The sequence below is a fragment of the Entelurus aequoreus genome, linkage group LG08 (assembly GCF_033978785.1).
Source record: "Entelurus aequoreus isolate RoL-2023_Sb linkage group LG08, RoL_Eaeq_v1.1, whole genome shotgun sequence".
NCBI classification, from domain to species: domain Eukaryota; kingdom Metazoa; phylum Chordata; class Actinopteri; order Syngnathiformes; family Syngnathidae; genus Entelurus; species Entelurus aequoreus.
Window position 1 is genome coordinate 59,303,914 of NC_084738.1, and position 27,588 is coordinate 59,331,501.

Genomic DNA, 27,588 nt, shown 5'->3' on the forward strand with positions numbered 1-27,588 from the left:
CGTATAAACAACTTTAACACTGTTACAAATATGCGCCACACTGTGAACCCACACCAAACAAGAATGACAAACACATTTCGGGAGAACATCCGCACCCTAACACAACAGAACAAATACCCAGAATCCCTTGCGGCACTAACTCTACAATATATACACCCCCCCCCCCTTTTTTTTTGCTACCACCAAACCCCGACCCCCAACCCCGCCCACCTCAACACCCCCCCCCCCCCCCCCCCCCCCCATCTCCCGAATTCGGAGGTCTCAAGGTTGGCAAGTATTAGTGATATTGTTATTATAAGCGCTAACGCAGACAATTTATAGCGACGCTGTAATCACAAGATTGTGTGCCAATGTTGACATGATCGCGTGGTGAGCTGCTTCCTCGTTTCTTTGCGCGTGAAAGTTTATTTCAGATCATAAATAACACCTCTCGCTTGGATAGTAGAAAGTTGAGGGTGTATTCCGACAAGTTGGTACACTTTGACAGCCAATTTAGAACCGGAAATGGCAAGAATGACACAAAAAGACGCAAGGATTGTGAGTAATTTTTCATCTAAACGGGAATATATCAAGATTCTATCAGTTGCCATCCTAATGACAGCAGACATTGTACAGCAAGTGATGTTTTATTATGTTGGCTCTCATGAAGTCCGCAGTGAATAGTAATCAATGATGTTGTTGAAAAAGCATATGCTTAAAATGATGAAAATACGTAAATATTAAATGTTATTATAAATATTACTACATTATATACTTACATTATGTATATAAAACCATAATGGAGGTGTTTGGATGTTTTTTTGATAAATTTATTGGCAGAATAGAGTGGCTCCCGAGGGCTCCATTGTAAGCTGAATTTGATCGCATTTATTTATATTTAAAATGCGTTTAAAAAAAAAAAATACATCTGTCGTCATGTCTTTAAACAATGATTGTGAACGATAGGCAAAATTACAAAAAATTGTGCACTTCCCCTTTATGACTTCACTGTTGGCTTCATAAAGTCATGTTACCCTTAAACTAGAGATGTCCGATATTGTCCAACTCTTAATTACCGATTCCGATATTAACCGATACTGATATATACAGTCGTGGAATCAACACGTTATTATGCCTAATTTTGTTGTGATGCCCTGCTGGATGCATTAAACAATGTAACAAGGTTTTCCAAAATAAATCAACTCAAGTTATGGAAAAAAAGTGCCGACATGGCACTGCCATATTTATTATTGAAGTCACAAAGTGCATTATTTTTTTTAACATGCCTCAAAACAGCAGCTTGGAATTTGGGACATGCTCTCCCTGAGATAATCCTGATACCCACTACAACTATGGGAAATACTATACATTGACTTTCACAAAGTGCATTATTTTTTTTAAACATGCCTCAAAACAACAGCTACAAAAACAATGAAGGCACACAGCTTCAGTCCAGAGTATACTAGAGTAATAAAGTAAACAATAACATAGTCCTCATTTAGTGCAAGACTGTGTGGTACTACTTTTTTTCGGTGTTGGCTTTTCATCCATCTTCCGCTTGTATTCATCGTGTATCTCCTTATGATTCTTGAAGAGGTGGGAGATCAAATTACTCGTCTTGGTTCCTCCTCGCATAACCAACTTTTTGCAGTCATTGCAAATTGCCAGTTTTTTATCCGTCAGACACACTTTAAAATAATCCCAAACCATAGACATGGTGTCGTTAGTCAGTCATCGAGCTCGCTGGCTTGTTAGCCACGGCTACAGCACCGGCAACAACACACTCTTGTTGTTGTTATGCTCCGCTCGCAGCGATTTGATGAGGTCATCAAGCGTCGCCAGTAAACCTCTCATGCTGCAGTCGTGCTGCAACTCCTGTGTTGCGTGTGGGAGAGGGGAGGAGCTGCTGACTGGGAGACGCAACTGCTCTGTACTTATCCCTATGTCCGTGTACCGCTCCGTACAGCGGCGTTTTAAAAAGTAATTAATTTTACCTTTTGAAACCGTAAGTTTACGATATTACATTTTAAAGCATTTATCGGCCGATAATATCAGACATCTCTACCCTAAACTAAACAAAAATTATGCTAATCCACCTTTTTTTTCTAAATGAGAATCTGTAAGATAACCGAATTGTTAAGCAGAAACAAAAACCGGAAAAATCTTACCAGTTCCCATCTTGACACGTAACGGACTTAAAAAACGGAATCAAAGGCGGTGCATAGTAGAAGGAGAGACCACTACACTGCTTAGTTATCATTGTCCATTTTATAGGAGCTGGTGGAATTTCACTCTTCTTTTCTTTGACACACTGCCATCAGAAGTTTGACTTATGCATAATGAAGGGCAAAACGTTAGTCCTCATTTCCTGTATCAATATGACCCGTCTTCACTAAACCCCTAAAATAAGCAGCTTAATTGAATTTAAACACCAAATGTCATCTTGCTTGAAGAAACAACTTGTCATTCACCACAAAATGTGTGAATAATTTGAGTTTTCCCTCTTCACTTCATTTCTATAGCTTAAGAAAAGGAAAAAAAAAAGTGCGTTTTGAATGCATTTTTATCGGCTTTTTTCAGATATTCCGATAGTGTCCAACTCTTTAATTACCGATACCGATATCAGCCAATACCGATATCAACCGATATGTACAGACGTGGGATTAACACATTATTATGCCTAATTTGGACAACCAGGTATGGTGAAGATAAGGTACTTTTTAAAAAAATTAATAAAATAAAATAAGATAAATAAATTAAAAACATTTTCTTGAATAAAAAATAAAGTAAAACAATATAAAAACAGTTACATAGAAACTAGTAATTAATGAAAATGAGTAAAATTAACTCTTAATTAATTTATTAGTGGACCAGCAGCACGCACAATCATGTGTGCTTACGGACTGTATCCCTTGCAGACTGTATTGATATATATTGATATATAATGTAGGAACCAGAATATTAATAACAGAAAGAAACAACCCTTTTGTGTGAATGAGTGTAAATGAGGAGGGAGGGTTTTTGGGTTGGTGCACTAATTGTAAGTGTATCTCATGTTTTTTATGTTGATTTAATAAAAAAATTACAACAAAAAAAACGATAATTTCCGATATTACGGTACATACAGCTCTAATTTTTATTCATCCCAATGACTCAGTTTCTTTCTTTTCTTTCTCCATTGAACAATTGAAGACAATGTACAATACAAAAATATGAAAAATAACATAGCCCATTCAAGTAATTAACTAATTAACTAACCCTAATTGGCACATGTAGGGCAGTATGCAAGTGCACAGCCTTTGCAGATATATTTCTTACACCTGCAGCACACAGTATGTGGGACGGCGTGGCGAAGTTGGTAGAGTGGCTGTGCCAGCAATCGGAGTGTTGCTGGTTACTGGGGTTCAATTCCCACCTTCTACCTTCCTAGTCACGTCCGTTGTGTCCTTGGGCAAGACACTTCACCCTTTGCCTCTGATGGCTGCTGGTTAGCGCCTTGCATGGCAGCTCCCGCCATCAGTGTGTGAATGTGTGTGTGAATGGGTAAATGTGGAAATACTGTCAAAGCGCTTTGAGTACCTTGAAGGTAGAAAAGCGCTATACAAGTATAACCCATTTATCATTTATCATTATATAGTCCTTGTTTTGAGGGCAGAGCTGACATCTCTTCCTCTTACTTGCCCTAGCTGGTGAAGTGGCTTTTTTTTGTACGATATTAAATTATGGGTCGTAACTCGAGGACCGCCTGTACCCCCTCCCCCCCCAATATTATTGTACATTTTCTAACCACCTGTTATGTTTGTTTGTCTCCCCTCACAGGTCCTTGACGCGGGGAGACAACATAGGGAAACCTCTTTTACCCAGGGAACATGTCAACCCTTTACTAGGGGGGGGAAGTCTGCCTGACGAGGGGAGGGAAGGGGTGCGGGCCCCTCCTCCCCGACATGGCGGCACAGGGTGGGAGGGAGGGAAGGCGCTACCTGCAGGGCGCCCAGCCAAGTGTGCAGGGGGAAACTACTTTTAGCACGGGAGGAAAAACAACCAAAAGTCAGACCTGATGATGACGTCATCACCCTTTTTTTTTTTCTTTTTTTAAAAAAATGTGTTCTGTTAAAATTGACACAAATTTGAAATATTCCCACTCATCATGTCGCACGCTAAAGTGTAACATAACAACTACGCGACTCTTCTGTTTGTTTTTAAATACGCAATAGCAGCATGGACAATGTAACGCTGCAACGCCGAGCTGGTCAGCGGGTCAGTTTCATGAGAGCGAGACGCTCGCGCTAACTTCTCGCCTGTTTTCCCCCCGCAAGCCAGCATGCTTGTGTCACTGTGAGGAGCCGTCGAGTGAGTGTCGGCCATCTTCTTTTTTTTTTGTAATCGTAGCGCTTTTTTTCTTTGCACTGCAGGCCGTGAAGCGGTAACTACTGTAATTTTCGGACTATAGGGCCGCACCCACTACATTCTTAGGGGGAAACACTTTTTTCCCCCCACAAATTAGCCGCACCGGACTATAAGCCACAGATATATAGGTTGTGAAATAAGTTATTTACACATGAATATTTTATGTTTATTTGTATACCTTAATTGTCTGTAACACGGCAGTAAAACGGCCGATCAAACAAAACAGAAGTCATCGTCATGGGCCCACTTGCTTCACAAGCTAGCTCTCCAATCAGCTAAACAGACTCAATAACTCCACGGTGACGCTATGGACGATTACAAGATGGAACGGCACTTGTACTTCCGGCTCAAAAAAACAGCAGGAAACACTTGTAGGCATTTACCTGGCTGTCCAAAAGGTGGCGCCATAACACACGTTTAATCAAAACCATTTGCTTTCTGGTAGTCAGCGAAGAAAAATCGGTTGGTAGAGCGGCCGTGCCAGCAACTTGAGGGTTCCAGGTTCGATTCCCGCTTCCGCCATCCTAGTCACTGCCGTTGTGTCCTTGGGCAAGACACTTTCAATCAATCAATCAATCAATGTTTATTTATATAGCCCTAAATCACAAAAGTCTCAAAGGGTTTACCCACCTGCTCCCAGTGCCACCCACACTGGTTTAAATGTCACTTAGATATTGAGTTTTACTATGAAAAGCGCTTTGAGTCACTAGAGAAAAGCGCTACATAAATATAATTCACTTCACTTCACGCTTTCTGGTCGTCAGCGAAGAAAAATCCACAAATTAGCCGCACCGGACAAGTCCCACAGATATATAGGTTGTGAGATAAGTTATTTACGCATAAATATTTTATGTTTTTTTACATACATTAATTGTCTGTAACACGGCAGTAAAACGGCCGATCAAACAAAACAGAAGTCATCTTCATGGACCCGCTAGCTTCACAAACTAGCTCTCCAATCAGCTAAACAGACTCAATAACTCCACGGTGACGTCTTGGTGAGGTTACTGAGGAGTTTGTGAAACTGAAACAATACGAAAATAATGCCACTGTAAGTTAATATTTACACAGACCCTCGTAAACGCGTTAGCATGTTAGCTAATGCTAACGAATATGCACACAGGTTTCCTGCTGGCCCCACTATGGATCCACTGTGGACTGGACTTTCACAATATTATGTCAGACCCACTCGACATCCATTGCTTTCGGTCTCCCCTAGAGGGGGGGGGGGGGTTACCCACATATGCGGTCCTCTCCAAGGTTTCTCATAGTCATTCACCGACGTCCCACTGGGGTGAGTTTTTCCTCGCCCGTATGTGGGCTCTGTACCGAGGATGTCGTTGTGGCTTGTGCAGCCCTTTGAGACACTTGTGATTTAGGGCTATATAAATAAACATTGATGGATTGATTGACATCACACATGGGACGGCTTAGTACGTAAAAATAGTTTTAGTTGTAAAACTTGGGAGCGATGAATGAAGAATCCATACGAGTAGAAACGCTATGGACGATTACAAAACGGAACGGCACTTGTACTTCCGGCTCAAAATAACAGCAGGAAACACTTGTAGGCATTTACCTGGCTGTCCAAAAGGTGGCGCCATAACACACGTTTAATCAAAACTATTTGCTTTCTGGTCGTCCGTGAAGAAAAATCCACAAAGAGGTTGTGACATAAGTTATTTACACATAAATATTTGATGTTAATGTACATACCTTAATTGTCTGTAACACGGCAGTAAAACGGCCGATCAAACAAAACAGAAGTCATCTTCATGGACCCGCTAGCTTCACAAACTAGCTCTCCAATCAGCTAAACAGACTCAATAACTCCACGGTGACGTCTTGGTGAGGTTACTGAGGAGTTTGTGAAACTGAAACAATACGAAAATAATGCCACTGTAAGTTAATATTTACACAGACCCTCGTAAACGCGTTAGCATGTTAGCTAATGCTAACGAATATGCACACAGGTTTCCTGCTGGCCCCACTATGGATCCACTGTGGACTGGACTTTCACAATATTATGTCAGACCCACTCGACATCCATTGCTTTCGGTCTCCCCTAGAGGGGGGGGGGGGGGTTACCCACATATGCGGTCCTCTCCAAGGTTTCTCATAGTCATTCACCGACGTCCCACTGGGGTGAGTTTTTCCTCGCCCGTATGTGGGCTCTGTACCGAGGATGTCGTTGTGGCTTGTGCAGCCCTTTGAGACACTTGTGATTTAGGGCTATATAAATAAACATTGATGGATTGATTGACATCACACATGGGACGGCTTAGTACGTAAAAATAGTTTTAGTTGTAAAACTTGGGAGCGATGAATGAAGAATCCATACGAGTAGAAACGCTATGGACGATTACAAAACGGAACGGCACTTGTACTTCCGGCTCAAAATAACAGCAGGAAACACTTGTAGGCATTTACCTGGCTGTCCAAAAGGTGGCGCCATAACACACGTTTAATCAAAACTATTTGCTTTCTGGTCGTCCGTGAAGAAAAATCCACAAAGAGGTTGTGACATAAGTTATTTACACATAAATATTTGATGTTAATGTACATACCTTAATTGTCTGTAACACGGCAGTAAAACGGCCGATCAAACAAAACAGAAGTCATCTTCATGGACCCGCTAGCTTCACAAGCTAGCTCTCCAATCAGCTAAACAGACTCAATAACTCCACGGTGACGTCTTGGTGAGTTTACTGAAGAATTTGTGAAACTGAAACAATACGAAAAATAATGCCATTGTAAGTCAATATTTACAGACACTCGTAAACGCGTTAGCATATTCGCTAATGCTAACGAATATGCACACAGACATCACACATGGGACGGCTTAGTAAGTAAAAATTGTTTGTTATATTGTAAAACTTGGGAGTGAGGAATGAAGAATCCATACGAGTAGAAACGCTATGGACGATTACAAGACGGAACGGCACTTGTACTTCCGGCTCAAAGCTTTAATTAGCAGGAAACACTTGTAGGCATTTACCTGGCTAATCAAAACTATTTGCTTTGTGGTCATCAGTGAATAAAAATCCATAAATTAGCCGCACCGGTTTAAAAGCCGCAGGGTTCGAAGCGTAGGGAAAAAAAGCGGCTTATAGTCCGGAATTTACAGTAGGCCTGTTGACACTGTGGCGGGCCTTTAAGCGTGTGAAGAAAAAGGATAAGAAAGACCAACCCTTGCTGCGACGTCCGTGTGAATGTCTTGTGACGGTGCAATTGTGACATCCGTCGACAAAAGACGACTTTTCCCGATAACGTTTCTTCTTCTGGTGTTTGGATCTTAGTGGTTTTGTCTTGTGCTGAGAGAAGCATGAACTCAAGGATGACTGCCGGTGTTTATTGTGGGGTGCGCTCTCATCGTCTTGCATGTTGGTGGCCCCTTGTGGGATTTGGCTTCGTCTTGCTGGAGTGTTCTCGCTTAAACGTCGGCCGCCCTCGCTGGAGGCACAGTGTCGGAATACTGTGAAACGACCTTTTTTAGTCACGCGTCCGCCGCCACTTCTTCTTCCTGCTCGTCTTCTTCTTCTCGTCGTGCACGTCTGTGTTTATTTTGTAAGTTACAGGAAGCCTAAATGTATTCCATGATGGTTTTGGAATGATAGGACTTTTGTTGTTGTTGCCCTCTGCTGGACGGAGTAACAATTGCAGTATTTTTAACCCTTGAAATTGGACCCTTTTTTTGTTAACGAAGGATGCGAAGATGTTTAATTCGTTCCAGAAAATGTAATAGGTTTTCTTAATATTGTAATGATACAGTGGAACCTCTATTTGCTATTTATTTCCAGAGAAAATCACGTAAATAACTTGTGTAATATTATTAACTATACACGCATATTTGAAGTCAGGGGTTCTTAACCTGTTTGACCTCAGGGGCCCAACTTTTCCACTACAGAGGAGGGTCGGGGGCCCACTCAAATATTAACACTAAACAAGTAATCTTACTCTTGATTTTAATCATATTCAATAATTATATCTAACCTACAAGGCGCACCGGATTATAAGGCACACCTTCAATGAATGGCCTATTTTAAAACTGTGTTCATATTTAAGGCGCACCGCATTATAAGGCGCATAGAATAGACGCTACAGTAGAGGCTAGGGTTGCGAGACCTGTTGTGGCTCAATATTGGTCCATATATAAAGCGCACCGGATTATAAGGCGCACTGAGAAAATTGGAGGTTTTTAGGTGCGCCTTATAGTGCGGAATATACGGTAGTTTTAATTTAAGGTTTTAATCACAAAGATTATTACCAAGTTAAGTCAGGCTGATTACAAAAATATATTTAAAAAATATATATATATATAAATGTAATATTCCATCCATCCATTTTCTACCGCTTGTCCCTTTTGGGGTCGCGTTGGGTGGTGGAGCCTATCTCAGCTGCATTCGGGCGGAAGGCGGGGTACGCCCTGGACAAATCGCCACCTCATTGCAGGGCCTATATGTAATATTATTCTATAAATAATAATCAAATATACCGCAAAGAAACTGATGCAAAAAAATGACAATTACGTTGTGCCAGCGTTAATAAATTATGACTAAATTAATAGTAAATGTTTCTGAAATAAACAGTCAATATAATTGATATACTTTAGTCATATTTTTGCGCTTAAAGAAACTTCTCTATGACTTAAGCTCCAGACTTCTTCTGTGTTTTTGGCATCGCCATTACTGCCACAAGTGGTGGGAAAGTGTATGACAACATACGGACCGCAGCTGGGAAGCTGATATTTTTTTGGTGGCCCCTCTAGGGGGCGCTCGTGCCCTAACAATGGCCCCATGGTTGAGAAACACTGCCGTATGCCACAGGAGTGTAAAAAGAAGTGAAGCATGTTTTTCCCTCCAGTTTGGTCAAACGTTGAAGTCTTTTGTACATATGTTAGCATTGTAGCTTGTAGCCTGTGGATGAGACCGTGAATATTTTTGAATGGATGTTCATCAATGTTTCAAATATGGAGACAGACATTATAATAAGACGAGATCGTCTGTAAAGCAAAATGTATGCAACATTTTGACCAAAGACCCTCAACATTACATGTTATATGACCTTTTGAACTGGTTGTGTAACATTTAAAACAATTTTTATTATATATGAATACATATGTATGTGTGTGTGTATGTATGTGTATATATATATGTATGTATGTATGTATGTATGTATGTATGTATGTATGTATGTATGTGTGTGTACCTATATATATGTATGTGTATATGTATATATATATATGTGTGTATATATAGATTCATACATACACACATGTGTGTGTGTATGTATGTATCTATATATATATATGTATGTATCTATATATATATATGTTAGTATGTGTGTGTGTGTGTGTGTGTGTGTGTGAGTGAGTGAGTGAGTGTGTGTGTGTGTGTGTGTGTGTGTGTGTGTGTGTGTGTGTGTGTGTGTGTGTGTGTGTGTGTGTGTGTGTGTGTGTGTGTGTGTGTGTGTGTGTGTGTGTGTGTGTGTGTGTGTGTGTGTGTGTATGTATGGATATATATATACATACACACATATATATATACATATATATATATATATACATATATATATATATATATATATATATATATACATATATATATATATATATATATATATATATATACATATATATATATATATATATATATATATATATATAATGTGTGTATGTATGTATATATATATATATAATGTGTGTATGTATGGATATATATGTATATAATGTGTGTATGTATATGGATATATATGTATATGGATATGTATGTACAGTATATACTGTATGTATGTATGTATATACACTACCGTTCAAAAGTTTGGGGTCACATTAAAATGTCCTTATTTTTCAATGAAGATAACTTTAAACTAGTCTTAACTTTAAAGAAGTACACTCTATACATTGCTAATGTGGTAAATGACTATTCTAGCTGCAAATGTCTGGTTTTTGGTGCAATATCTACATAGGTGTATAGAGGCCCATTTCCAGCAACTATCACTCCAGTGTTCTAATGATACAATGTGTTTGCTCATTGGCTCAGAAGGCTAATTGATGATTAGAAAACCCTTGTGCAATCATGTTCACACATCTGAAAACAGTTTAGCTTGTTACAGAAGCTACAAAACTGACCTTCCTTTGAGCAGATTGAGTTTCTGGAGCATCACATTTGTGGGGTCAATTAAACGCTCAAAATGGCCAGAAAAAGAGAACTTTCATCTGAAACGCGACAGTCTATTCTTGTTCTTAGAAATGAAGGCTATTCCACAAAATAGTTTGGGTGACCCCAAACTTTTGAACGGTAGTGTATATGTATGTATGTATATACTGTATATATATATGTGTGCGTGTATGTGTATATGTATGTATATGGATATATATGTATGTATGTATGTATTTGGATATATACAGTATATATGTATATGTATGTATGTATATATGTATGAATATGGATATATACAGTACTGTATATATGTATGTATATGGATATATATATGTATATGGATATATATGTATGTATGTATATATATGTATGTATATATGTGTGTGTGTGTGAGTATATGTTTGTGTATATCTACACATGTATGTGTGTATATATATGTATGTACAAGTGTGTGTATGTATATATATACATACACGCATACACATGTGTGTATATGTACATATATGTGTGTATATATGTATATTTATATATATATATATATGCAAATTATTATTATTTAAACCATTTGATATAGAAAAAATTAAATTAAATCTACCTTTGGAGCACAAAATATTTAAAACGGTTTAACCTACCAAACACAAATTAATACATTTGTGCAGATTTTTTTTTACTGCATGGTACTGACAAAGCATGTCCCGCTTAAATATTCACACACAGTGTTCCTGTTCAAACTGTGTGAGATGTTAGTGGCCAAAAGCATTAAATATACTTGCCAAATAAAACCTTTGCCTTGTTTTTTTAATGAATACTTATGCCTACTACGCTATTATATTTTAATGTTGGTCATTACGGAGGTACTTAGTGTTTTCTGAGGTGGTACTTGGTGAAAAAAGTTTATTAAACATAGCCGTCTTAGATGTGTAAACATGTGCGGCATCAAGGCAAAAGGAACACCACATGAAAATAAAACTGCTCTGCATTAATTATAATAGCTGTCTTCAAGCAGGTATCCTCTCTTTAGGGGGGAGAGTCCACACAGATTTTTTGTCTAAAATAAAAGAGCGGTGACTGGAACTGAAGATTTAAAATGTATGTACAAACAATAGCAATACCAGCGCTGGAGAGCATACCGAGCAATCTCAAAAATGGTTGCCCACGGGATCGAAACTGAAAGTTAACCTGCCGTGTGTGTGTGTGTGTGTGTGTGTGTGTGTGGGTGCCGAGCTCACACACATTCTTCTCCACTCCCGCACCGGGCACTTCATGACACGTTAAAACAAGATAAAGATGAGAAACCAAAGTGCGATCATTGTGTTTATCTCCTCCAGCAAAAGCCAAACTAGTGACTTCAAAAGCGTTCCATTCTGCTCAAAGGTGCGACAATATTCCCCTAACACACAATAGCCATAAAGTACAATTGTTTACCAAAAAAAAAGGTACCAAATATTTCAACGTAATCAAGTCACAAACCAAAAATAGACCAAAAGGACAAAAAAATGTGTTACCGTGCAGCTTTTGAGCATTTTTTTTACCCAAAATCAAGGCTGAGGTTCCACTGTATTGGCTATTTGTGTACTTGCCATCACTCTTGCAGTACTTCATTGTGGAATACACAGGCAAATACTTGTTTATGTGCCGTGTGTGTGTGTGTGTGTGTGTGTGTGTGTGTGTGTGTGTGTGTGTGTGTGTGTGTGTGTGTGGCGGCTGCTGTACGTCGTTGTCGTCTCCACTACTTGAATATGTGTTTTATTCCATGTGATCCTCAGGTTGTCTGTGTTCACTGTTTGTGTGTTTTTTTGACCCCGCCCCCTTCCCTCCACGTGCACATCTGTAGTCGACCGAGAACCTCACCCTACTTTTTTAGAAGTGACGCCCAGCGGTTGTTGTTTTTTTGTTTTTTGAAGCCGACACGTGCACACAATGTGATGATCAAAACGAATAACTTGCACTTCCAAATTCAATGTGATTGTGATTAAAACCATAGAAATATTTTGACGTGACGCCTAAAGCTGATTTTTCTTTCTTTCAATCACATGGTTCAACCACTTTGTACGGAGCTTTATTGATTGACTGTATTTTATAAATCTTGTTGAGCAACGTCCGATTATCGTCGTCCTTTCTTGTTTATTATATTAGCCGTCCGTGTTTAGATCATCTGCCTTGTTTTGCCGGGAGAAGCAAAAGTATCACTTTTGATAGTTTAAAATATTTATTTTAATGAGCTGCTGAGAGTTAAAATAACACAAAAAGAAGCAGGAAAAAAATTGGGGGCCACCAAATATATTGAGTCATGCAAAGAATATATATTGTACTGTTGTCTTTTTGTAATATTTGTAAGAGGATATAGTGGGCGTGACTGGTGACCATTGCTTGAATCTGTACGTTGTTCCAATAAATTGTTTACATTAACACGTCTGTTTAAAAAAAAAAACTCTACATTTTTATTCTAATTTGGTCTGGAGATCAATACGATATCCCAATAAGATTTCACCAATCACTGATACCGGATATATTAGGAGCGAGTCCTCCCAGATTCTTTAGGTCTCAGGTTATTTAAATGTTGAGAGAAGACCGGAATTGAAGTTTTAGCAATTTGTTCTACAAAAAGCAGTAGGTACAAACTGTCGTGATACCAGCGCTGGTGAGACACAACAGAGCTATCTGAAGGTCGGAGAAATCTCGAAAATGGTCGCCCGTCTCCCATGCTTTTGTCTACATAGCGAAACTGAAAGTTAACTTGTCCGAGCACACACACACACACTCTCCCCCCTCCAGGCTGGTACTTCATGACACCATTGGACTAATATATATATTTTTTTTTATATATATATTTTTAAATATATATATTTATATGTATTTTTTTTTTTTTTAAATATATATATTTATATATATATATATATATTTTTAAATATATATATATATATATATATATATATATATATATATATATATATATATATATATATATATATATATATATAAAATTTTTATATATATATATATTTTTTTTTTTTTGTAAATATATATATATATGTATGTGTGGGAAAAAATCACAAGACTATTTCATCTCTACAGGCCTGTTTCATGAGGGGTTTCCTCAATCCTCAGGAGATTTTAATGGAAGCATTCACATACCATGGTTTATATAGGGCACAGAGCGGGTGGGTACAGGCAGGCGTGGGGGCGTGGTGATTGACTCATGTGTTACCTAGGAGGTGTTTCCTTCTGTGACGGCATGCTGATACAATTTCGCTGCGCTTGTTGAGGGATGACAAGTCTGGACGGTATATGATAAACAGTTTCTCTTTTAAGCATTGGTTGCATCTTTTGTTACCACTGTTGTAAGGTGTGCTGGATGCAAGAATTTGCCATGTTATTGAGTATTCAACATTATTGTCTTTGAGATTCCAAATGTGTTTGCTGAGTTCTGTAGTGTTCCGGAGTCTTTTGCATCTGAAAGAAGCCTTGTGATTGTTCCATCTGGTTTTGAATTCTCCCTCAGTTAATCCTACGTATGTGTCGGATGTGTTAATGTCCTTGCGTATTACCTTTGCTTGGTAAACAACTGATGATTTTAAGCACCCCCCGTTGAGAGGGCAATCAGGTTTCTTGCAGCAGTTACAGCTTTTGCCGGTTTTGGAGTCGTTCTGCCTGGTGGTGGGCGGCTCCTTTTCAATTGCTTTATTGTGGTTTGAAATGATTTGTCGCATGTTGTTCATGCAGCTGTAGCTCAATTTAATGTTGTTCTTGTTGAATACTTTTCTTAGGGTGTTGCCTTTGGGGAAGTGTTTGTCGATCAGGGTGAGGAATTTGTGGCCAATATTAGTTGAGACGTTTTTGCTGTATGGGGGGTTGTACCAGATAATGTTGTTTCGTTTTCTGCTCCTTTTTGGTTGGTTTCCTGGCGTGGGTTCGTAGGTGAGGGTGAAGTTGTATCCGCATTCATCAAGTGCTTTTTGGTACGGGGGGGTTGCTCTGTCGAATTCAGCTTTGCTAGATGACAGCATCGATAGTCTTTTATTAATTCCGGTAGGTATTCTTTTCGTGGTGGTGGGTGGGTGGTTGCTGTCATGGTGCACGTATTGGAGTGTTGTGTTGGGTTTCGTGAATGGTTGGTAGCTGTTATTCCTCAGGTTGAAAGTGACGTCGAGGAAGTTGACGGTTTGCTTGTTGGCTTCAATTGTGATCCGTAGACCGTTCTCTTTGAAGATTTGGCATATACGCTTCTTGGTATTCTCGCTGCTCCTTGGCGAGGCGCGACACACTGCCAGTCCGTCATCACGGTAAATACCAAGGTTCAGGTTGAGGCTAGCGAGCTGGGAGTTTCCTCCTCTCCTCAACTCAGCGAGCTGGGAGTTTCCTCCTCTCCTCAACTCAGCGAGCTGGGAGTTTCCTCCTCTCCCAGCTCCCTAGCCTCAACCTGAACCTTGGTATTTACCGTGATGACGGACTGGCAGTGTGTCGCGCCTCGCCAAGGAGCAGCGAGAATACCAAGAAGCGTATATGCCAAATCTTCAAAGAGAACGGTCTACGGATCACAATTGAAGCCAACAAGCAAACCGTCAACTTCCTCGACATCACTTTCAACCTGAGGAATAACAGCTACCAACCATTCACGAAACCCAACACAACACTCCAATACGTGCACCATGACAGCAACCACCCACCCACCACCACGAAAAGAATACCTACCGGAATTAATAAAAGACTATCGATGCTGTCATCAACCAACCAAAAAGGAGCAGAAAACGAAACAACATTATCTGGTACAACCCCCCATACAGCAAAAACGTCTCAACTAATATTGGCCACAAATTCCTCACCCTGATCGACAAACACTTCCCCAAAGGCAACACCCTAAGAAAAGTATTCAACAAGAACAACATTAAATTGAGCTACAGTTGCATGAACAACATGCGAAAAATCATTTCAAACCACAATAAAGCAATTGAAAAGGATCCGCCCACCACCAGGCAGAACGATTCCAAAACCGACAAAAGCTGTAACTGCCGCAAGAAACCTGATTGCCCTCTCAACGGGGGGTGCTTACAATCATCAGTTGTTTACCAAGCAAAGGTAATACGCAAGGACATTAACACATACGTAGGATTAACTGAGGGAGAATTCAAAACCAGATGGAACAATCACAAGGCTTCTTTCAGATGCAAAAGACTCCGGAACACTACAGAACTCAGCAAACACATTTGGAATCTCAAAGACAATAATGTTGAATACTCAATAACATGGCAAATTCTTGCATCCAGCACACCTTACAACAGTGGTAACAAAAGATGCAACCTATGCTTAAAAGAGAAACTGTTTATCATATACCGTCCAGAGTTGTCATCCCTCAACAAGCGCAGCGAAATTGTATCAGCATGCCGTCACAGAAGGAAACACCTCCTAGGTAACACATGAGTCAATCACCACGCCCCCACGCCTGCCTGTACCCACCCGCTCTGTGCCCTATATAAACCATGGTATGTGAATGCTTCCATTAAAATCTCCTGAGGATTGAGGAAACCCCTCATGAAACAGGCCTGTAGAGATGAAATAGTCTTGTGATTTTTTCCCACACATACATATTACGCTCTACCACGGTATCGAGCACTATTTTTTGGATAATCTAATTAAGACATATATATATATATATATATATATATATATATATATATATATATATATATATATATATATATATATATATATATATATATATATATATATATATATATATATATATTTATTTTTTTTTTAAATATATGTGTATATATATATATATATATATATATATTACAATCGTGGTCAAACGTTTACATACACTTGTAAAGGACATAACGTCAGAGTGATTGGAGCACATACTTGTTGGTGAATTTTGGTTCTTTTACGAATTTATTATGGGTCTACTGAAAATTTGAGCAAATCTGCTGGGTCAAAAGTATACATACAGCAATGTTAATATTTGGTTACATGTCCCTTGTCAAGTTTCACTGCAATAAGGCGCTTTTGGTAGCCATCCACAAGCTTCTGGTTGAATTTTTGACCACTCCTCTTGACAAAGTTGGTGCAGTTCAGCTGAATGTGTTGGTTTTCTGACATGGACTTGTTTCTTCAGCATTGTCCACACGTTTAAGTCAGAACTTTGGGAAGGCCATTCTAAAACCTTAATTCTAGGCTGATTTAGCCATTCCTTTACCACTTTTGATGTGTGTTTGGGGTCATTGTCCTGTTGGAACACCCAACTGCGCCCAAGACCCAACCTCCGGGCTGATGATTTTAGATTGTCCTGAATAATTTGGAGGTAATCCTCCTTCTTCATTGTCCCATTTACTCTCTGTAAAGCACCAGTTCAATTGGCAGCAAAACAGGCCCAAAGCATAATACTACCACCACCATGCTTGACGGTAGGGATGGTGTTCCTGGGATTAAAGGCCTCACCTTTTCTCCTCCAAACATATTGCTGGGTATTGTGGCCAAACAGCTCAATTTTTGTTTCATCTGACCACAGAACTTTCCTCCAGAAGGTCTTATCTTTGTCCATGTGATGTCAGATGAAACAAAGTCCTGACTTACACGTGTGGACAATGCTGAAGAAACAAGTCAATGTCAGAAAACCAACACATTCAGCTGAACTGCACCAACTTTGTCAAGAGGAGTGGTCAAAAATTCAACCAGAAGCTTGTGGATGGCTACCAAAAGTGCCTTATTGCAGTGAAACTTGCCAAGGGACATGTAACCAAATATTAACATTGCTGTATGTATACTTTTGACCCAGCAGATTTGGTCACATTTTAAGTAGACCCATAATAAATTCATAAAAGAACCAAACTTCATGAATGTTTTTTGTGACCAACAAGTATGTGCTCCAATCACTCTATCACAAAAAAATAAGAGTTGTAGAAATTATTGGAAACTCAAGACAGCCATGACATTATGTTCTTTACCAGTGTACATAAACTTTTGACCACGACTGTATATACGTTAGGTCAGGAAAAAACACAGAGGCTATTTCATCCCTACAAGCCTTTTTCACAGGTTTCCCTGCTCTTCAGGGGGTTACACTACAGAAAATCCCCTGAAGAGCAGGGAAACCTGCCAAACAGGCTTGTAGGGATGAAATAGGTCAGGAAAAATCACAGAGGTTAACGTATATTCCGCTCTACCCCGGTATTGAGCGCTGTATAACGTATAAACCACAGAAACCTTGACTATATATATATATATATATATATATATATATATATATATATATATATATATATATATATATATATATATATATATATATATATATATTATAATTTAATCAGTTTTTTTTTTAATCAATAGATTTAGAATCGGTATTTAGAATCGGTATGAATAAGAATTGAGATTCTGATGTGAATCGATTAGTTTTTTTGAACCCCCACCTGTAATGTTCCGGGATAGATTACGATACATTGCGATATCATTATTGTGGTAGTCAGTAACCGTTTCATTTTTAAAACGTGATGGAATCAGCCTATACATTTTTATTTCCTAAACTAACACCTGCATCGGATTAAATCCGTTCATTAGTCTGTCAGTTAAAAAGGACCGTTCACACCATTTTGGAGAGCTGTTGCGGCAGGTGGATTAACATGAATCACGGCTCCAACACAAGAGATGTCAAATGAAACAAGAGCGTGAGGATTATCGAACTTCTTTGAGAAGGTGAATCGTGGTCGCAATGTTGTGAAAGATGTTGATTGCTCTCAGTCAGCTGTGTCTAAAATCAGGAGCAAGTCCAAAAAAACATAAGGTTTGCAAGCACCCTGGTACGCCAAGGAAACATCAAAGTGGCAAGTCAGAAAACTTCAAGTGAACAAAAGAAATGAAGAATATATGGGCGGAAACTGGAGTTACCGAACTGTGAATTAAAAAACTAAACGAAAACTGTCGTTAACGTCGAAACATTAAAAAACAAGGGTCTAATGGTCTACAAAAAAGTAGTGGTGGACAATGGATGACTGGATGAAAGTCATATTTAGTGATACATCTCACGTGAATCTGCATTGGGCAAGGAGACGATGCTGGAACCTTTGCTTGGTTTTGGTTCCGAGGAGATTTACGAAGACGACTGCCTGAAGAAAAGATGCGCATTTCCACAGGGCTCCATGTCGGGTAATGTCTTCAATGAATGCACAAGTTAAATTGTCTCTTATGCCATCACGTGAATCTGCATTGGGCAAGGAGATGATGCTGGAACTTTTGCTTGGTTTTGGTTCCGAGGAGATTTACGAAGACGACGGCCTGAAGAAAAGATGCACATTTCCACAGGGCTCCATGTCGGGTAATGTCTTCAATGAATGCACGAGTTAAATTGTCTCTTATGCCGTCACGTGAATCTGCATTGGGCAAGGAGATGATGCTGGAACCTTTGCTTGGTTTTGGTTCCGAGGAGATTTACGAAGACGACTGCCTGAAGAAAATATGCACATTTCCACAGCGCTCCATGTCGGGTAATGTCTTCAATGAATGCACAAGTTAAATTGTCTCTTATGCCGTCACGTGACTCTGCATTGGGCAAGGAGATGATGCTGGAACCTTTGCTTGGTTTTGGTTCCGAGGAGATTTACGAAGACGACTGCCTGAAGAAAATATGCACATTTCCACAGCGCTCCATGTCGGGTAATGTCTTCAATGAATGCACAAGTTAAATTGTCTCTTATGCCGTCAGTGGGAAGTATGTTTGGGGATCATGACATCATTTTTCAAGATCATGCCATAAAGCAAAAAGTGTAAAAAAAAAATATATTTTTAAACTTGGCCTGCAAATTGTCCAGATCTCAATCCACAGTAAAATGTGTGGCAAAAATTGAAAATGGTGGATGGCAAGACCTCAACCTGCACAGCAATCAGAGAAACCCCGGCCGAGTCATACCAAAGACTATAAAACTGGAACCCATTACCTCCCTGCTTGGCACTCAGCATCAAGGGTCGAAATTGGGGGTTTAAATAACCAAAAATGATTCCTGGGCGTGGCCACCGCTGCTGCTCACTGCTCCCCTCACCTCCCAGGGGGTTAACAAGGGGATGGGTCAAATGCAGAGGACACATTTCACCACACCTAGTGTGTGTGCGTGACAATCATTGGTACTTTAACTTATCTTAAGAAAGTTAGTGTCAGAATAATTGTATCTAAGTTATCACAAAACTTCCCGACGAGAGGACTAAAGCTGTCTTTGATCCTACCAAGAAGAAGGCTTGTAAAACTCCACTGTGTAGGATGGGAAGCAACATGAAGGTGGTTCTGTTTCTTTGAGATATTGTAATCCAGAGAAAGATTTTGTCTTGACCCGAGAACTACAAAGCGGAGAGGAAGCAGGACCAGACGCCCCTCCAGGCGACCTTTTCTTTGAACTGTTTTAATCAAAGGCGATGGCAGTTTACGACCCCCCGTCCCTTGGAAACAGCTGTTCCCATGTAATCAGGGAAAGTCCAAGTAAAAGAGGAGGCGTACAATCTTTCGTCAGAGCGTGGAACACCGTACAAGGGTACAGGTGTACGCGTTTCTCCTCATTGAGCCAAATTGAATTGTCTCTGTTTAATTCCTTGCTTCTTGTCTTGTTTAATAGATGTCATCAGTGTTTGAACCTGACATAGAGCAAGATTGATGAAGAGTTATGTTTGCCTCAGAGACTGCAAGCTCTGATAAAAGCCAGAGGTGGTGCAACTAGTGGTGTGTTCTCATGGGAGTGTTTTCTGATTGTTGTCATGATTCTATGTTTTTCACTCAAAAATCTAGAATTCAACTATTACTGACAACCACAATTTATATTCTTGTGTCTTAAAGCCAGAAAGTTACCATTAGAAATATAGTTTTGTCTATCAAATTAAACACCTGAATGAACATATTTCAAGTCCTACTCACTGATGTCATGTCATGACATGATCTAATATCCTAACATATTATTGTTTCAGCTCAGCGTCGTCCTGTAACTGCATGTCCCTGACTCACCACCACCGTACTCCAGCAAGGGTAAACATGCTTCCAGTAACCCAACTTTGATACCACTTAGGCTGTGCCTCCCTAGTGGTCCAGATTGATCACTGCAAAGTCAACCATGTCTCAATACAATCAATCATATTCCATTTAACACTGCGCATGTTTTCACAGGAGTGTCAAGGACAGATCTAGAAATATGATATAGACTCTTAGAAGGTACCATGATTCAAAGTAACGTGGTGTATAGCTGTCTCTAAATACTGCCCAAAGTCCTTTCAATTGAGAATTTTACATACTGTCTCAACTAATGTAGCCATTATAACTATCTAGGAAAATGTGTTATGTATATATCAATATATATATATATATGTATAGTGGAGGTTTCTGTGGTTTATCCGTTATACAGTGCTCAATACCGGGGTAGAGCGGAATATACGTTAGGTCGAGAAAAAACACAAGAGGCTATATCATCAATCAATCAATGTTTACTTATATAGCCCTAAATCACGAGTTTCTCAAAGGGCTGCACAAGCCACAATCATCCCTACAAGCCTGTTTCACAGGTTTCCCTGCTTGTCAGGGGAAAATGAAATCCCAGTTATACAGTGCTCAATACCGGGGTAGAGCGGAATATACGTTGGGTCGAGAAAAAATACAAGAGGCTATATCATCCCTACAAGCCTGTTTCGCAGGTTTCACTGCTCGTCAGGGATAAAATAAAATCCCCTGACGAGCAGGGAAACCTGCGAAACAGGCTTGTAGGGATGATATAGCCTCGTGTTTTTTCCTGACCTAACGTATACATACATGTATAGAGAGAGAGAGATATTTCCCTGCGAAATAGGCTTGTAGGGATGATATAGCCTCTTGTGTTTTTTCCCGACTTAACATATACATATATGTATATATATATGTATACACAGTATACATATGCGCATACAGTATATATATATATATGCGCATACAGTATATATATATATATATATATATATATATATATATATATATATATATATATATATATATATATACTGTATGTGCATATATATATACTGTGTATATATATATATATATATATATATATATATATACTGTATGTGCATATATATACTGTGTATATATATATATATATATATATATATATATATATATATATATATATATATATATATATATATATATATATATATATACTGTGTATATATATATACACATATGTATACGTTCGGTCCGGAAAAAACACAAGAGGCTATATCATCCCTACAAGCCTGTTTCGCAGGTTTCCCTGCTCGTCAGGGGAAAATAAAATCCCTTGATAAGCAGGGAAACCTGCGAAACAGACTTGTAGGGATGATATAGCATTTTGTGCTTTTTCCCGACCTAACGTATATTCCGCTCTACCACTGTATAACGGAAAATCCACAGAAACCTTGACTATACACATATATGTATGTGCATATATGTATGTGTATATATGTATGTGTATATATATGCGCATATATGTATGTATATATGTGTCAGGTAGTGTTGGTGACGAACCCCAAGATGCAGAGATGGCAGGCTTGGTACAGGAAAACATGGTTTTAATGTCCAAAAAATGCAGGGAAAACACGAACCAGGAACCAGGATACAAGAAACGAGGAACAAGGGAGCTAGTAATACTCCAGCACTGACTGGAGGGCGAGGCAGGTATAAATAGTGGCCTGATTGGCAGTTGCCACCAGGTGTGCCAGACTGCCAATCAGGTACAGGTGAGGGAAACAAGCGCTTAGGGAGACGTGCAGGAAAAGGAACCAAAATAAGAGCGCTGACAGGAAATAAAACACAAACAGGAAAAACTAAAACATAACTAAACTGTCAATGACAAGCCTGACAATATGCGCATATGTATGTACATATACTGTGTATATATATATATATATATATATATATATATATATATATATATATATATATATATATATATATATATATATATATATATATATATATATATATATATATATACATATGCGTATATATATATACATTTATGCGTGTGTGTGTGTATATATATATATATATATATATATATATATATACACACACACATATATATGGTCATATCTATATACATGCACATATATATATATATATATACATACATATATACACATATATATGTAGATGTGTATGTATGTATAGATGTGTATATATATGCGCATATATATGTGTGTATATATATGCGCATATATATGTTTATATATATATGCTCATATATATGTATATGTATGCGCATGTATGTATATAAATGTATATATACGCGCATATATAAATATATATGCGCGTATATATACATTTATGCGTGTGTATATATACACACATATGTGCATATATTTATATATATATATGCACATATATATACATACATATATACACATATATATGTAGATGTGTATGTATATATATATATAGATGTGTATATATATGCGCATATATAAGTGTATATATATATATGCTCATATATATGTATATATATATGTGCATAAATATAGATACATATAGATACATTTATATACATATATATATATATATATACATATGCGTATATATATATACATTTATGCGTGTGTGTGTGTATATATGTATACATATGCGTATATATATATATACATTTATGTGTGTGTGTGTATATATATATATATATATATACACACATATATATGCTCATATCTATATACATGCACATATATATATATATATATATATACATACATATATACACATATATATGTAGATGTGTATGTATGTATAGATGTGTATATATATGCGCATATATATGTGTGTATATATATGCGCATATATATGTTTATATATATATGCTCATATATATGTATATGTATGCGCATGTATGTATATAAATGTATATATACGCGCATATATAAATATATATGCGCGTATATATACATTTATGCGCGTGTATATATACACACATATGTGCATATATTTATATATATATATGCACATATATATACATACATATATACACATATATATGTAGATGTGTATGTATATATATATAGATGTGTATATATATGCGCATATATAAGTGTATATATATATATGCTCATATATATGTATATATATGTGCATATATGTATATATATATGTGCATAAATATAGATACATATAGATACATTTATAAACATATATATTTAAATATTTATTTATTTAATCTTGTCTCTTTAGAACCATGTTACCTGTCTTTTATTGCTTCTCCTCTCAGAGAGAATATTCGGTGAGCAATGTGTTTTGGCACACAAAAGCCTTTTGACATTTATTTGAACCTTTTTAGATAATGTTTAACAGCAGATACATTTTTTTAGACCCTAAAAGGAGTTGCGATTTTTTCTCTTTAACTGGCTTGCTTGCGCAATATTGATTAGTCGTGTTTTCAGGCCCCTGCAGGGAGAGGCTTGATGCCTCAGCACATCCAAGGTGATCCAAAGCGTCAATTAAATATAACGGAATGATTGCACTCACCGGCGATGTCTTGTTGGAAGTGGTGCCTCATATGCTGATCTCACTTTAGGAGACATCGACGGATGGTGAAGGTGTAGCTCCGTGCGCTGTCATGCAGGTCGTCAGCTGCAGGTGTAGCACACCAAAAAATAGCGTCACCCGACTGGCAAATGGATTACAACATGAGTCATCTGACATCACATGGACAAAGATAAGACCTTCTGGTGGAATGTTGTGTGGTCATCTAAAACAAAAATGTAGCTGTTTGGCCACAATACCCAGCAATATGTTTGAGGGAGTAAAGGTGAGGCCTTTAATCCCAGGAACACCATCCCTACCGTCAAGCATGGTGGTGGTTGTATTATGCTGTTTTGCTGCCAATGGAACTGGTGCTTTAAATGGGACAATGAAAAAGGTGGATTACCTCCAAATTCTTCAGGACAAGCTAAAATCATCAGCCGTAGGTTGGGTCTTGGGCGCAGTTGGATGTTCCAATAGGACAATGACCCCAAACACACATCAAAAGTGGTTAAGGAATGGCAAAAACAGGCTAGAACTAAGGTTTTAGAGTGGCCTTCCCAAAGTCCTGACTTAAACGTGTGGACAATGCTGAAGAAACAAGTCCATGTCAGAAAACCAACACATTTAGCTGAATTGCACCAATTTTGTCAAGACGAGTGGTCAAACATTCAAGCAGAAGCTTGTGGATGGCTACCAAAAGCGCCTTATTGCAGTGAAACTTGCCAAGGGACATGTCACTGTCATGATCCGTGGTCCGGATCATGTTTTTGTTATGTTCTGTTAGTTTTGGACTCTTTTAGTTCCTGTTTGACACCTGCGTTTGTTTTAGTTACCATGGCTACTTATGACTTTCACCTGCCTTTGGTGTTCGGGAAGCGCACTTGCTGCTAATCAGAGGACTATTTAAGCCTGCCTTTGCCAGTCAGTTGTCCAGGCGTCATTAGTTGTTTGCCTCATGCCTGGACTACGTAAGTCTTAGTTGTTTCATGCCACAGTTTCGTATTGGTTTCATGCCACAGTTTCGTGTTTGTTCTATGCCATAGTTAATGCTAGTTGCTTCATGCCATAGTTAATGCTAGTTGTTTCATGCCACAGTTTCGTGTTTGTTCTATGCCATAGTTAATGCTAGTTGTTTCATGCCACAGTTTCGTGTTTGTTCTATGCCATAGTTAATGCTAGTTGTTTCATGCCATAGTTAATGCTAGTTGTTTCATGCCACAGTTTCGTGTGTGTTCTATGCCATAGTTAATGCTTGTTTCATGCCACAGTTTTGTGTTTGTTCTATGCCATAGTTAATGCTAGTTGTTTCATGCCACAGTTTCGTATTGGTTTCATGCCACAGTTTCGTGTTTGTTCTATGCCATAGTTAATGCTAGTTGTTTCATGCCACAGTTTTGTGTTTGTTCTATGCCATAGTTAATGCTAGTTGTTTCATGCCACAGTTTCGTGTTTGTTCCATGCCATAGTTAATGCTAGTTGTTTCATGCCACAGTTTCGTGTTTGTTCTATGCCATAGTTAATGCTAGTTGTTTCATGCCACAGTTTCGTATTGGTTTCATGCCACAGTTTCGTGTTTGTTCTATGCCATAGTTAATGCTAGTTGTTTCATGCCACAGTTTCGTATTGGTTTCATGCCACAGTTTCGTGTTTGTTCTATGCCATAGTTAATGCCAGTTGTTTCATGCCACAGTTTGTGTGTTTGTTCTATGCCATAGTTAATGCTAGTTGTTTCATGCCACAGTTTCGTGTTTGTTCTATGCCATAGTTAATGCCAGTTGTTTCATGCCACAGTTTCGTGTTTGTTCTATGCCATAGTTAATGCCAGTATTTTCATGCCACAGTTTCGTTTGTTCTATGCCATAGTTAATGCTAGTTGTTTCATGCCACTGTTTTGTGTTTGTTCTATGCCATAGTTAATGCTAGTTGTTTAATGCCACAGTTTTGTGTTTGTTCTAAACCATAGTTAATGCTAGTTGTTTCATGCCACAGTTTTGTGTTTGTTCCATGCCATAGTTAATGCTTGTTGTTTCATGCCACAGTTTCGTGTTTGTTCTATGCCATAGTTAATGCTAGTTGTTTCATGCCACAGTTTCGTGTTTGTTCTATGCCATAGTTAATGCTAGTTGTTTCATGCCATAGTTAATGCTAGTTGTTTCATGCCACAGTTTCGTGTGTGTTCTATGCCATAGTTAATGCTTGTTGTTTCATGCCACAGTTTCGTGTTTGTTCTATGCCATAGTTAATGCTAGTTGTTTCATGCCACAGTTTCGTATTGGTTTCATGCCACAGTTTCGTGTTTGTTCTATGCCATAGTTAATGCTAGTTGTTTCATGCCACAGTTTTGTGTTTGTTCTATGCCATAGTTAATGCTAGTTGTTTCATGCCACAGTTTCGTGTTTGTTCCATGCCATAGTTAATGCTAGTTGTTTCATGCCACAGTTTCGTGTTTGTTCTATGCCATAGTTAATGCTAGTTGTTTCATGCCACAGTTTCGTATTGGTTTCATGCCACAGTTTCGTGTTTGTTCTATGCCATAGTTAATGCTAGTTGTTTCATGCCACAGTTTCGTATTGGTTTCATGCCACAGTTTCGTGTTTGTTCTATGCCATAGTTAATGCCAGTTGTTTCATGCCACAGTTTGTGTGTTTGTTCTATGCCATAGTTAATGCTAGTTGTTTCATGCCACAGTTTCGTGTTTGTTCTATGCCATAGTTAATGCCAGTTGTTTCATGCCACAGTTTCGTGTTTGTTCTATGCCATAGTTAATGCCAGTATTTTCATGCCACAGTTTCGTTTGTTCTATGCCATAGTTAATGCTAGTTGTTTCATGCCACTGTTTTGTGTTTGTTCTATGCCATAGTTAATGCTAGTTGTTTAATGCCACAGTTTTGTGTTTGTTCTAAACCATAGTTAATGCTAGTTGTTTCATGCCACAGTTTTGTGTTTGTTCCATGCCATAGTTAATGCTTGTTGTTTCATGCCACAGTTTCGTGTTTGTTCTATGCCATAGTTAATGCTTGTTGTTTCATGCCACAGTTTTGTGTTTGTTCTATGCCATAGTTAATGCCAGTTGTTTCATGCCACAGTTTCGTGTTTGTTCTATGCCATAGTTAATGCTAGTTGTTTCATGCCACAATTTCGTATTGGTTTCATGCCATAGTTAATGCTGGTTGTTTCATGCCACAGTTTTGTGTTTGTTCTACACCATAGTTAACGCTAGTTGTTTCATGCCACAGTTTCGTGTTTGTTCTATGCCATAGTTGATGCTAGTTGTTTCATGCCACAGTTTTGTGTTTGTTCTCTGCCATAGTTAATGCTAGTTGTTTGATGCCACAGTTTCGTGTTTGTTCTATGCCATAGTTAATGCTAGTTGTTTCATGCCACAGTTTCGTGTTTGTTCTATGCCATAGTTAATGCTAGTTGTTTCATGCCACAGTTTCGTGTTTGTTCTATGCCATATTTAATGCTAGTTGTTTCATGCCAAAGTTGCGTGTTTGTTCTATGCCATAGTTAATGCTCGTTGTTTCATGCCACGGTTTCGTGTTTGTTCTA

General features: G+C 38.4%; 1 protein-coding gene and 1 long non-coding RNA gene across 2 annotated transcripts in view; one reads left to right on the forward strand and one right to left on the reverse strand.

The window, feature by feature from the left end:
- Positions 1 to 3,884, forward strand: part of tnpo1 (transportin 1) — a 112,869-nt gene extending 108,985 nt beyond the window's left edge. Inside the window, exon 25 of the mRNA XM_062056948.1 lies at positions 3,799 to 3,884. The gene's annotated coding sequence lies outside the window, so the exon portion shown is untranslated. The remainder of the gene's footprint in view (positions 1 to 3,798) is intronic.
- The window catches only part of LOC133656110 (uncharacterized), a 35,289-nt gene extending 11,123 nt beyond the window's left edge, over positions 1 to 24,166 (reverse strand). Inside the window, exon 1 of the long non-coding RNA XR_009827095.1 lies at positions 24,037 to 24,166. This is a non-coding gene — a long non-coding RNA (uncharacterized LOC133656110). The remainder of the gene's footprint in view (positions 1 to 24,036) is intronic.
- Between the last annotated feature and the right edge of the window lie 3,422 nt (positions 24,167 to 27,588).